Source organism: Balaenoptera acutorostrata, chromosome 3 (assembly GCF_949987535.1).
Source record: "Balaenoptera acutorostrata chromosome 3, mBalAcu1.1, whole genome shotgun sequence".
Classification (NCBI taxonomy): Eukaryota; Metazoa; Chordata; class Mammalia; order Artiodactyla; family Balaenopteridae; genus Balaenoptera; species Balaenoptera acutorostrata.
The window spans coordinates 38,903,617-38,913,974 of NC_080066.1; positions in this window are offsets into that span (position 1 = coordinate 38,903,617).

Here is a 10,358-nt window from a genome sequence, read left to right on the forward strand (position 1 = left end):
GAGGAGGAGCTGAAATGCAACCTATTCATGTTCCCGCGATGTAACACCCCTCATTTTCCATGCTGGGTAAAGACAAAAAACCCTTTACAACCTGTTTCTGGAACTTGTCAGCAGCTGCCAAGAGGAGCGTGTTAATTAAACGTCGGCAAAGATGGAAGCCGGAGGCCCCGGCTCTAATTGGACAGTTTGCTTCACCGGATTGAAAAACATTGTGACAAAGAAGGAGGTGCGCGGCGGCTCGGCAGGGGTGCGGCGTGGCGGGGAGGGGAGCGGCGGCTTTGATTTCAGCTGATCCTCACCCCGGCCTCCCTCCCCCTGCAGAGCTGGCCCAGCCCAGCCCAGCCCAGCCTGGCACGCCCACGGAGAGCCTGGGAGGGGCGGCGGCGCGGGAGAGGTACGGGTGGAGGAGATCCCGAAGCCTGACGGCCCTGAGGTTCCGCTGGCAGTCCCGCCCAGTAGTAGGCCCAGACAAGGACCAGGTTTTGGCGGCTCTGGGGGGGCCCCGTTCCCCTGATGACACGACCCGGGTTCTGGGGGCTGTGCAGGGAGGGCACCGAAGGCAAGGGTCCGGCAGTCGCCTCAGGGTAATGTCGAGGTTGCCCTGGGAGCCCAAGCCCAGGCCTCAGCAGGGAGAGACCTGGGTCTGGACCCCTGTTGCCCAAACTAGCTCTGGGTCACGTGATTGGGGATGAGGTCTTTAAAATGTTGGCTACTGGGAGGCTTATCCTGGAAGGCACAGCTGTGACGACGGTTTTCGCAGGGCCCTGCAGAGCCCAGATTCCAGCAGGGCTGCAGGTGCACACCCAGAGACTGTCCCCACATCTGTTTGGTGGCTGTACCCCAAGTCCCCTCCTGTTTTGACTCACAAATGATGACAGCAGCCATGTATTGAGTGCTGACTATGTGCTGGGCACTGTGCTGACCTTACAGGCCCTGTTATTTAACCTCCCAGCAACTCCCAGCATCTCACAGGTGGGGATACTGAGGTCCAGAGAGGATAAGTAACCCGTCCATGGTCAGAGTGTTATGTGCTAAAGTGACACTGGAGCCCAGGTCCCTCTGATTTCAATGTCCCAACCTGGACCCCATGTTTCCCACTCTCTGGTTCTTGGCCCAGCCAGGAGATGAGGGTATTCAGGACGGTGTGAGAAAAGAGTGGGGTTCCTAAGTGGAGAACCCCTTCTCAGGACCTCCAGGTTGAATGGCCTGAAAGATGGGGTGCAGCAGCCTGGGGCTCATCCCTGAGGGCCCTACGCATGTCACCCACCCATACGTACATGCCTGTCTTGCATCTCTTGGGGTAGGGGTGGTTAGTTAACAAGGCTGGAGCCTCCTCTTCTGTCCCCTTCTGCCTTGGGCCAGTTTGTCCCCCGCCCCACCCTCATCCTGCACTGCGGTCCAGGAGGGCTCCGATTGCGGTGGGAAGCCAGGCTGGGGCCTGTGAGGGCCAGGAGCAAGTATGGGAAAAGGGGCCATTGTGGCTCAGCTCCGGGGATTAAGAGCTAGAAAGTGGATGTGGAGAGCTGAGGCCGTTGACGGTAGCCCTGCGAGCTGAGTTCCCAGGGGGGGCGGCCCAAGCAGCCTGTGCCTGAGCTGTGTCCAGGCTGCCTGCTGGGCCTAATCCCCTGGGAGCTGCAGCCCGAGAAGCCCCGGAAATACAGCTGCTGTGGAGAGAGGGCTGCCCTTGGTGGGGTCGGGTAACCTGGTCCTGGATGCTCGGAGTGGCCGCTCTGAGGAGGGATGGGTGGTGGGGAGGCATGCCCACGGGGTGTGAGTGTACGCATGTGCCCCTGGCCTGGGCAGTGTATCTGAGTGGGACACTCTAAAGATAGGTGACCCAAGATATAAAGAACAAGCTAGTGGTTACCAGTTGGGGTGGGGGGAGGGCAATTTGGGGTGGGCGAGAGGGAAGTACAAACTGTTGGGTGTAAGATAGACTCAAGGATGTATTGTACGATGTGAGGAGTATAGCCAATGTTTTGTAATAACTGTAAGTGGAAAGTAACTTTTAAAATTGTATTAAGACATTTAAAAAAAAAAGATAGGTGACCCAGTGCGTTAGGGGCAGTGTCAGTCCCCTTGTGTGTCAGGTTTAGGGCGTGTCTTGAGGGGAATGGGGCCTGAAGGCAGCGACTAGGCCAGCTCAGAGGTACTCAGAGGTCCCTGACTAAAGAGGTGAGACATGGTGAGGAAAGAGGCAGCGCCTCCACCGGCAGGCCTGAGTGGGTGCTAAGTGTGTGTGTGTGTGTGTGTGTACTCGTGTGTGCACCATCGAACAGGATGCTTGAGAACGGCCCTTCAGAGGCGGCTGGAGGGGCTCTGCAAGTTGTAATCAGATTAAGGGGGCCAATCACTTAGGGCTCTTGAAAAGGCCACAAGGTTTCTAATCAGCCCTGAGCACCAGGCCCACAAAGCCCAGGAGGAGCTCGGCAGGAGCCGCCCGCGGGCTGCTGTGGGAGCCGGGCGGCTTTCTTCCCTCTCTGTCTCTCCTAATTATGTCAATTTGCTAGCCAAATTGTTTGCTCGAGTGGACAGGGCGCCTTGTGGCCCATTCATGTGGTAATGTGGGAACTGGCAGGCCTCCTGGCTGGGAAAATAGGAGGTACCGGGACCCTTTTCGAGGGAGCAGACAGGCTGGGAGTGTGGGGCACCCAGGCCTTGGGAACTCTCCCCTAACTAGTGTGGGGCTTTTTCCCATGAATTCCAGAAACTTCCAGCCTGGGTTGTGCCCTGGGATGTCCTTTTTGGCCAGTCAAGATAAAGGATGGGGAAGGAGGCAAGGACCCCATAGAGGACAGAAGAATTGGCCTCCAGTTCCCTTCAGGGTGAAGGTGGGTAGCTTTCTGTCTTTATGCCTGATCCTTTGAGGGCCAGGCTGAGACTTGAGTGGTTTGGGAGCTGGATAGGATCTGGGAGATGCCAGAGAGATGGAATCCTGAAAGGTTGAGTCGCAGCAAGCGGACTTGGGGATGTGCAGAGACTCAGAAAAAGTTCTTGTCAATTTACTGAGCCTTTATGCAGGCGCCAGCCACTGTGTCACTACTTTGTACACAGCAGCTCATTGAGCCTGAGAGCAATCCAGGGAGGTAGGCCCTGGGCTTCCCATGTCACAAAGAAACTGAGGCTCAGATAAGCTAAATGACTTGCCCAAGGTCACACAGCCAGTAGGTGAAGAGCAGAATTTTTTTTTTAATTAATTTATTTTTTAATTTATTTCTGGTGCATTGGGTCTTCGTTGGTGTGCGTGGGCTTTCTCTAGTGGCGGTGAGCAGGGGCTACTCTTCGTCATGGTGCATGGGTTTCTCATTGCAGTGGCTTCTTTTGTTGTGGAGCACGGGCTCTAGGTGCGTGGGCTTCAGTAGTTGTGGCACATGGGCTCAGTAGTTGTGGCGCGCGGGCTCTAGAGCACAGGCTCAGTAGTTGTGGCGCATGGGCTTAGTTGCTCCGTGGCATGTGGGATCTTCCCGGATCTGGGCTTGAACCCGTGTCCCCTGCATTGGCAGGCGGATTCTTAACCACTGTGCCACCAGGGAAGCCCCAAGAGCAGAAATCTGAACCCAGGTCTATCTGATCCCTCTGTCCCTTCTGCCCCGGCCCCACCACAGGCGTTCATTCCTTCCTTCAAGCAGCAAACAAGAACTGACAGTCGGCCAGGTTCTGTTTGAGGCATGGAGGATGCAGAGAACTAAGATGACCCAGGAAGTGAAACCGTGCACCTCAGATTGGGACTTGAACCCATGCGGCTGGGACTCGAACCCGGCCAAAACCCACAGTCTTCCAACTGAGATCACACACCTGGTTTCAGGACTTAATGAAGCTTAGATTCTTGATGTCTCATCACAGAGAGAATTCAGTGAGAGACAAAGTGATCGGTAAGGAGTGGATTTATTTAGAGAGAAACACACTCCACAGACAGAGTGTGGGCCATCTCAGAAGGTGAGAAAGGCACCAGGGTTTGGGGTTGTCAGTTTTTATAGGGGTGGGTAACTTCATAGGCTAATGAGTGGGAGGAGGATTCCAGCTATTTTAGGAAGGGGGTGGATTTCCAAGAATCAGGCCACGGCCCACTTTTTGATCCTTATGGTCAGTCTTGGAAATGTCATGGTGCCTGTGGGTGTGTCATTTAGCTTGCTGATGTGTTTCAGTGAGTGTATACTGAGGCTCACGGTCTACTGGAAGTCGACTTGTCCGCCATCTTGGACCCACTTGGTTCTAATCAGTTTATGTCATGTCCTTGGGCTATGTCATTCCTTCAAATGTTGTGCCCTGCCTCCTTCCCTCCTGTTTCAGAAGGGCATGGTCATGGGGCCCTTAGCATGGGCACACTGGTGTGAGCTGCGGTCACTCTCTACAGTCAGCACAGAGCTACGGCCAAAAAGATGGTCAGACACTGGATACATTGCTTGGGAGCCATGGTGGACATTAAGAATAGTGACTGTCAACAGTCCAGATACAGGTAAGTTCCCTGTCCGGGGCCTGCACTGGCTGCATTCCCCTGCCCTCTGGGCTACCCTCCCCTTCCTCAGGCCCCACTTCAGCATGTGAGGACCCCTCCCATCTCCCTTGGGTGTGGCAACCTAACACCTCTGCATCTCACATGATGGGGCCATGCCCACTCTGGCCACTCCCCGCTGGACCCATCTGGCTTGTTGGTGTCCCTCTGAAAGTGAGGAGCCCCCTCCCCCCACAGATGCTCCCAGGGCTGCTGCCCACCCCTACCCCCCCACCCCCTACCCGCCAGGTGCCTCCTCACTGTTCCATTCAGGGCTGTTAGGATCTGCCCTACCCGGAGCTGTCAGGAGGCTGGGGTGCAGGGTGGCACTGGGGGTTGGGACAGGGAGAGAGATCCAAGGGAGGGTCTGCAGGTACAGCTCGGCACCCCTCACTCCCCAACTGGGAGGAAAGGCCAGAGTCCATGTTTATCCCTGAATGAGATGATGGCCAGAAATCTTCTTAGATCAAATCCAATTCACTGGGCAGTTGCCATTTGACCTGTACTAGGCCAGGTGCTGGAAGACAGGGGTGCAGGGAAGCCCCAGGCACTCTGACTGCAGGTTCCATAGCCCTGTTCAGGAGGCAAGTCTAAAAGCAATGATACAGTAACTGGTCAGGCCAGGAGAGGACTAAAGACCAATAACAACAACACGAAGCACCTACTCTGTGCCAGGCACAGTTCTAGGTACTTTACATATATTAATTCATTTAATCTTTTTTTTTTAAAGATTTATTTATTTTATTTTTAGTTTTGGCTGCGTTAGGTCTTAGTTGCAGCATGTGGGATCTTTTGTTGTGGTGCGCAGGCTCCAGAGCACGTGGGCTCTATAGTTTGCATCATGCAGGATCTCTCGTTGAGGCGCGCAAGCTCAGTAGTTGTGGCGCATGGGCTTAGTTGCCCTGCGGCATTTGGGATCTTAGTTCCCTGACCAGGGATCAAACCTGTGTCCCCTGCATTGGAAGGCGGATTCTTTACCACTGGACCACCAGAGAAGTCCCAATTCATTTAATCTTCATGACAATTCTATGAAGGGAGTACGGTTATTATCCTCATTTTACCTCATGAAGAAACTGAAGCACAGAGAGGTTGAGTAACTTGCCCAAAGTCACACAGCTAAGTTTGTAGCAAAGCTGGCATTCAAACTATGACCCCAGAGGTCCAGCTTTTAATCACACACTTTTAGTCACAGCTAGGCTGTTACCACTCTTAGGTCACTGGAAGAGACAAAGGAAGGGAGGGTTTGAGGATCCTGGGTGGGGGAGGGTTATGTGGAAAGGGCTGCCTCAAGCAGATCAGTGATATCTGTCAAGGGCCATAGTCAGCTCCAAGTGACCCTGTGAGGGAGGGAGGAGAGGAGACCATGGAACAATTACCCATCCTCACTCCCCTCCCTCCTGACAAAACATGCATGGAACCCATGGGTTTGCAGAGACAAACAGGAGAATATTTAACCCAGCTTTCCAGAGGCCATGATGTCTAATCTGTGTCCTGAAGGACAAATAGGAATTATTCAAGCAAAGGGTTGGGGGTGGAGAAACCAGCTTCTGGGAGGTGACAGAACATCTGGCTCAGGAGTGGTCAGGCATGCAGCCAGAGGGGAAGGCAGGGGTCTACCCAAGGGCAAGTTTGGATATTATCCTAAGGGTACTGAGAACAAGTCATTGAAGAGTTTTAAGCACCAGGAGTGACAGGATCAGAAACAGCATTCTCCACTCCCCCTTGTTGTTCAGGATGCCAGCCTCAGGGAATTCACTGAGTTCTAGGAATTAGTCATACAGTTCTGCCTCAGGGCCTTTGCATAGGCCGTGCCCTTTGCCTAGAGTGTTCTATACACCCTGCCCCATTGCATTGACTCCCTGTGCACTGCATTTTCTACTCATCCTTAAATTTCAGGAAATATTTCTCAGAGGAACTTTTCCTGAGTCCTAGACCAGGACAGGACCCCTTGTTATATGCCTTTACTGTACCCTGAACTTTTCTTCATAGCATTTACGGAGTCTGTGATGATGTATTTCGTTGTGTGATTAGTTAACTATCAGTTCCCCCAGTAGATATAAGTCCTGAGGACAGGAATCCATCTTCCTAGGGCTGAGCCTGGCACATTGCAGGGGATTGATCAGTACTTGTTGAGTGAATGAATGAGTGAATGAATGAGTGAATGAATGAATTTTGGCTACACTGGGAGAATGAGGTGGAGAATAGCAAGCAAAGAACAACTATATATGTAATAAACTATTCAATAAACATATACATGTATGTATATATACTATATGGAGACAAACTCTTGAGGTGGCCCCCATGACACCCACTTCTTGGTATTCACGCCCATGCAGAATCCCATCTCCTTGAGACTGGGCAGGACCTGTGACTTACGTCTAAACAACAGGATACAGCAAAGGTGATGGGATGTATGTGATTACATGTATATGATGATGTGATTACATCACATAAGACTGTAGTACCCGGGAACTTCCCTGGCCGTCCAGTGGTTAAGACTCTGAGCTTCCACTGCAGGGGACACCGGTCCGATCCTTGGTCAGGGAACTAAGATCCCACGTGCTGCATGGTGTGGCCAAAAAAAAAAAAGAAAAGATTGTAGCACCCATCTTACTAAATTCTCTCACTCCCTTGTTGGTTTTGATAAAGCAGGTGGCCATGTTGCAGCCCACCTGAAAATGGCCTCTAGAAACTGAGGACAGGTGACAGCCAGCAAGAAAATGAACCCTCAATCCTGTACATGCAAGGAACTGAATTTGGCCAAGTGCTGCACGTACTTGGAAGTGGACCATTCCCCAGCTGAGCCTCCAGATGAGGCCTTAGTACTGGCCTGCACCTTGATTGCAGGCTTGTAGAGGACCCAGCTAAGCCATGCCAGGATTCCTGACCCACAAAAACTGTGAGATAACATGTGTTGTCTCACACTGCTGCATTTGTGGTAATATTGTTATACAGCAATAGATTAGGGACTTCCATCGTGGCGCAGTGGATAAGAATCCGCCTGCCAATGCAGGGGACACGGATTCAAGCCCTGGTCCGGGAAGATCCCACATGCCGCAGAGCAATGAAGCCCGTGCGCCACAACTACTGAGCCTGCGCCCTAGAGCCCACGAGCCACAACTACTGAAGCCCGTGCGCCTAGAGCCCGTGCTCTGCAACCAGAGAAGCCACCACAATGAGAAGCCCATGCACCACAACAAAGAGTAGCCCCCGCTCTCCACAACTAGAGAAAGCCCACGCGCAGCAACAAAGACCCAACACAGCCAAAAATAAATAAATAAATAAATTTATTTATTTATTTAAAAAAAAAAGACCCAAAGCAGCCAAAATTAAATCTTAAAAAGAACACAATAGATTAAAATATATATATATACACAATATATACACATATATGACATAAATGATATATGTAAACACCCACACAATACACATGTTAGGCCAAGCATGGTATGCCATCCCCCAACCACAATTTTTGGCCAGATAAGGGCACATGGCACAGGCTAAGCCAGTCAGACTCCTTCCCTGGGATTTTATATACGGAGGCAGGGAAAAGAGGAGCCTTCTCTTTCCTCTAGGCTTGCTCAGATGGTAGGATGTAAGCCTTATGGTTGACAAAATCCATGCTCTCCTCCCACTGCATAGAGGAAGTGCTCCACAGCAGGACAGAATGCAGCTAGCTCACAAAGAACAGACCTGAGCCACATTGAAAAAGCGACCAATTGACATCATTTGAGTAACAGGACTCTGCCACACCTGAAGCCAGCCCATTCCTAGATTTCCCAGTTGCATGAACCATTAAATTCCTTCTTTTGCTTCTCTTGGCTCCCCTTGTCCACTCTGAGCTCCTGGAGGTCAGGGAATCTGCCAGTTTCCTCACAGTATTTCCTATTATGGCCCAGCCCAGAAAGCTTTTCCGGAATAAGTGCAGTAAAAGGTGGCTGGATAGAAAAGGGCTATGTGTCAAGTGCCCAAGAAAGCAGTCACTTATATGATCTTATTCAATCTTTGCATAAACCCTGCATAATCATTACTGTATCAGTTACGCAATTTGGGCTGTGAGTAAAAGAAGACCTCAACAAAAAATGGCTTAAGCCATATGAGGACTTATTAATTCACATAACAAGAGTTCCAGGGATACACCAGGCTGCGGGCATGCTTTCCTGTGATTCTCATGGCTCCTCCCTCCTTGCTATTGGCTCCAATGTCAGGCCAGTGTAAAGGTGGCTGCGGCATCACATGCAGACCCAGCAATGTCCAGGGCAGGAAGAGCAACCATCTACCTTTTCCTTACCTGTCTTTTTTCCCTTCAGTCATCTTTTTTAGTGAAATTATACACACACATAATTTGATTAAGTTTAGTTTTTGTGTTTTGGGAGGGAAAATTGATGTTATTCTTTATCTTCCGCAGCTCACGCACACCTTGTCCTTTGATCAGTTTCAGTGTATTCTCTAGTAGAGAGAGTCTCTAATCCAGGGGTTCTCAAAGTGTGGTCTGGACCAGCAGTATCACCATCACCTGGGAAACTGTTTGAAACGCAAAATTCTTGAGCCTTCCCTCCCCCAGCCTACAGAAACTCTGAGAGCGGGGCCTGACAGTCTTCAGGTGATCCTGATGCATGCTCAAGTTTGAGACATACTCTCTAATTTATTTAACTATTCCCCTGGGGGTGGACATTCAGGTTGTTTCCGATTTCTTGTTATTAAAACTCATGCTATGATACATCCCTTTATATGTGTTTTTGTGTCCTGTGAGAACACTTCTTCTCTCTCAAAATTTTCTTGGTTAATTTTTCACATTCGCTCTTCCAGATGAACTTCAGAATGTTTCTAAATTCCAATCTCAGTGGTATTGCATTGTATTTATACTTTAATTTAGGAAGGATTGACATCTTGACAGTATTGAGTTTTCCCATCAAATATTGAAATTCTACAGGATTTTAAGTATAATTCACATAATTATATGTAATTTAGGCATGCTTTGTTATGATCCCAAATATAACAACTGCAGGACATATTATTATAATGGTCTCCTTTCCCTGAATTTTATGAAACTTAGAATATAATCGTAAAGGGTCAAGTGTATGATCATCCTATTCTTCTTGGGATAGTCTCATTTCTTATGTTGGCCTCTCAGTTGTGATTCAGTTAAGCCTATGTCTCTTTTGGGGAGCAAAGAAACCTTTGTTAGAAATCACCCCCCAACAGACTTCTCCCCATGTTTCACTGGCTACAGCAATTTTAAAACATGCCCCCCCCAATTCTTCCATATTCTTCTCATCAGGAGGTGAGGTCTGTGCCCTCCTGTTGAATCTGAGCTTGGTGACTGCTTGCCCAATAGAACAGGACAAAATGACACTGTGCCAGCTTCCAGGCCCAGAACTTAAGAAATGACAGCTTCTCTTTCCTGCCTCTTGGGACCCTTGTTCTGGGAACCCAGCGTCCATGTCTGAAGAAGTCCAAGCAAGGAGGAATGGAGGCCCTTGGCCCACAGGCTTGGCTGAGTGACCGGCCCACAGGCTAGGCTGATTGACCAGCCCACAGCCAGCCCCAACTTCCAGCTGTGTGACTGATCCTCTAGCTCCACTCAAACTGCCCAGTTGTTACCACGTGAAACCTAGATGAGCCATCCCACTGATTCCTGCCCCAATCGCAGATGTACTGAGCAAAAGAAATGATTGTTGGGACTTCCCTGGTGGCACAGAGGTTAAGAATCCACTTGCCAATGCAGGGGACACGGGTTTGAGCCCTGGTCCGGGAAGATCCCACAGGCTGCGGAGCAACTAAGCCCGTGTGCCACAACTACTGAGCCTGCGCTCTAGGGCCTGCGAGCCACAACTACTGAGCCCACTCGCCTAGATCCCGTGCT